This window comes from Myotis davidii, unplaced genomic scaffold, assembly GCF_000327345.1.
Source record: "Myotis davidii unplaced genomic scaffold, ASM32734v1 scaffold53, whole genome shotgun sequence".
Lineage (NCBI taxonomy): Eukaryota > Metazoa > Chordata > Mammalia > Chiroptera > Vespertilionidae > Myotis > Myotis davidii.
In genome coordinates this window covers 1775748-1778550 of record NW_006286140.1, presented here as the reverse complement: position 1 = coordinate 1778550, position 2803 = coordinate 1775748, and positions in this window count along the sequence as shown.

Sequence of the window (2803 nt, the reverse complement as noted above, 5' to 3'; positions counted from 1 at the left end):
TATGCTGTCAACAAGATACCCACCTCAGAACAAAAGACACACACAGGAAGAGAGTGAAGGGATGGAAAAGAATTTTCCATGCAAATGGAAAAGAAAAATAAGCTGGAGTAGCAATACTCAGATCCAAGAAAATCGACTTCAAAATGAAGGCTATCACAACAAAGGTCACTACATAATAATAAAGGGATCAATCAGAAATAAATGTGGAGAAGTCACCACTGACACTACAGAAATACCAAGAATTGTAAGAAAAGTCTATGAACAACTCTATGCCAACAATCTGGACAGTGTGGATGAAATGGACAAATTCCTATAAAAATACAATCTCCCAAAACTAAATCAGGAAGAATCATAAAACCTAAATAGGCCAATAACAACTGATGAAATAGGAGCAATGAAATAATAACAAAATCCCAGCTAACAAAAGCCCAGTTCCAGATGGCTTCACAGGGAAGTTTCACCAAACATTCAAAGGAGAACTAACACCTATACTCCTCAAAATATTTCAGAAAACTCAAGAGGAAGGAACACTTCCAAACTCTTTTTATGTGGCCAGCATTATCCTAATTCCAAAACCAGATAAAGACACTACAAAGAAAGAGAATTACAGCACAATATCCCTGATGAACATAGATGCTAAAATCCTCAATAAAATATTAGCAAATCGCATCCAGCAATATATTAAAAAGATCATACACCATGACCAAATGAGATTTATTCCAGGATGAAAGGCTGGTACAATATTTGCAAATCAATAAACGTGATAGATCACATAAATGTATTAAAAGACAAAAATCATATGATCATATCAATAGACTCAGAAAAAGCATTCAACACAATCCAACACCTATCCTATATAATAAAAGGCTAATATGCAAATCGACCAAACCTCAGAATGACCGGTCACTATAACTGGCCCTGACCACCAGACGGCAGATGCTCAATGCAGGAGCTGCCTCCTGGTGGTCAGTGCACCAGAAGCTGGGCTCATCGCTGGCGAGTGCAGCAGCAGTGGGGGAAGCCTCTCCACTTCTGTGGCAGTGCTAAGGATGCCCATGGGGAGTGGAACTAAGCCATCAGTTGGACATCCCCTGAGGGCACCCGGACTGCGAGAGGGCACAGGCTGGTCTGAGGGACACCCCCTCTCCCCTGAGTACACAAATTTTGTGCACAGGGCCTCTAGTTTTTTATTTAAACTCTCAGCAAAGTGGGAATAGAGGGAGTATATCTCAACATGATAAAGGCCTTATGTTACAACCTACAGCCAACATCATACTCAATAGGCAAAGACTAAAACCATTTCCCCTAAGAACAGAAACAAGACAAGAATGTCTGCTTTTACCATTCTTATTCAGCATAATACTGGAAGTCCTAGCCACAGCAATCAGACAAGAAGAAAAAATAAAAAGCATTCAAGTTGGAAAGGAAGAAGTAAAACTCTCATTATTTGCAGATGACATGATATTGTACATAGAAAACCCTAAAGTCTCCACTAAAAAGCTTCTAGATTTAATACATGAATTTTGCAATGTAGCAGGATACAAAATCAATACCAAAAAAAATCGATAGCTTTTTTATACACCAATAATGAATTCTCAGAAAAAGAAACTAAACAAACAATCCCATTTACCATTGCAACAAAATCATTAAGATAATTAGGAATAAACTTAACCAAGGAGACAAAAGACCTGTACTCAGAAAACTACAGGGCTTTGAAAAAAGAGAAAGATGAAGATATAAAAAAGTGGAAGAATATACCATGTTCATGGATTTGTGTATTAACATCATTAAAATGCCCATACTAACCAAAGCAATCTACAGATTCAATTCAATCCCTATTAAAATACCAACAGCATAATTAACAGAGCTAGAACAAATACTCCAAAATTTTATATGGAATCAAAAAAGACCCTGAATAGCAATCTTGATGCCATATTTCACAGATATAAAGCAAAACCTCCAAAAATTTATATGGAATCAAAAAAGACCCTGAATAGCTGCAGCAATCTTGAGAATAAAGAACAAAGTTGGAGGAATCATAATACCAGATTTCAAGTTATGCTACAAAGCCACTGTAATCAAACTGGCAAGAGAACAGGCATATAGGTCAATGGAACAGAACAGAGACCTTAGAAATTGACCCAAGACATTAAGCTCAGTTAACACTTGTCAAAGGAGGTAAGAGCATACAATGGAATCAAGACAGTCTGTTCAATAAGCGGTGCTGGGAAAACTGGACAGATACATGCAACCCCCCCCCAAACAAACAAACAAAAAAAACAAAACTAGACCACCAACTTGCACCATGCACAAGAACTCCAAATGGATAAAAAATTTAAATGTAAGTCGTGAAACTATAAAAATCCTAGAAGAAACCATAGGCAGCAAAATCTCAAACATTTCTCATAGCAATATGTTTACAGATACATCTCCTAAGGCAAAGGAAACTAAGGGGAAAATAAACAAATGGGACTATGTCAAAATAAAAAGCTTCTGCACAGCAAAAGAAACCAGCAACAAAAGGAAAAGAGAACCCATTGTAGGGGAGAACATATTTGGCAATGATACATCTGATAAAGGGTTAATATCCAAAAAAATATAAGGAACGCATAAAACATATATCAATAGTATTTCCTCCAATGGAAGTCTTGCAATATAATTCCTTAGTCATTATTTCCCTTTCTCGTCTCTCTAGGCATTTATTTATTTATTTATTTGTCTATCTCTGCCATTAGAAGTTCTAATAAAGAAAAAGTCAAATCTGTTCTAAGCATTATGTATGTGAACAGGGTTGAGGGGGCAG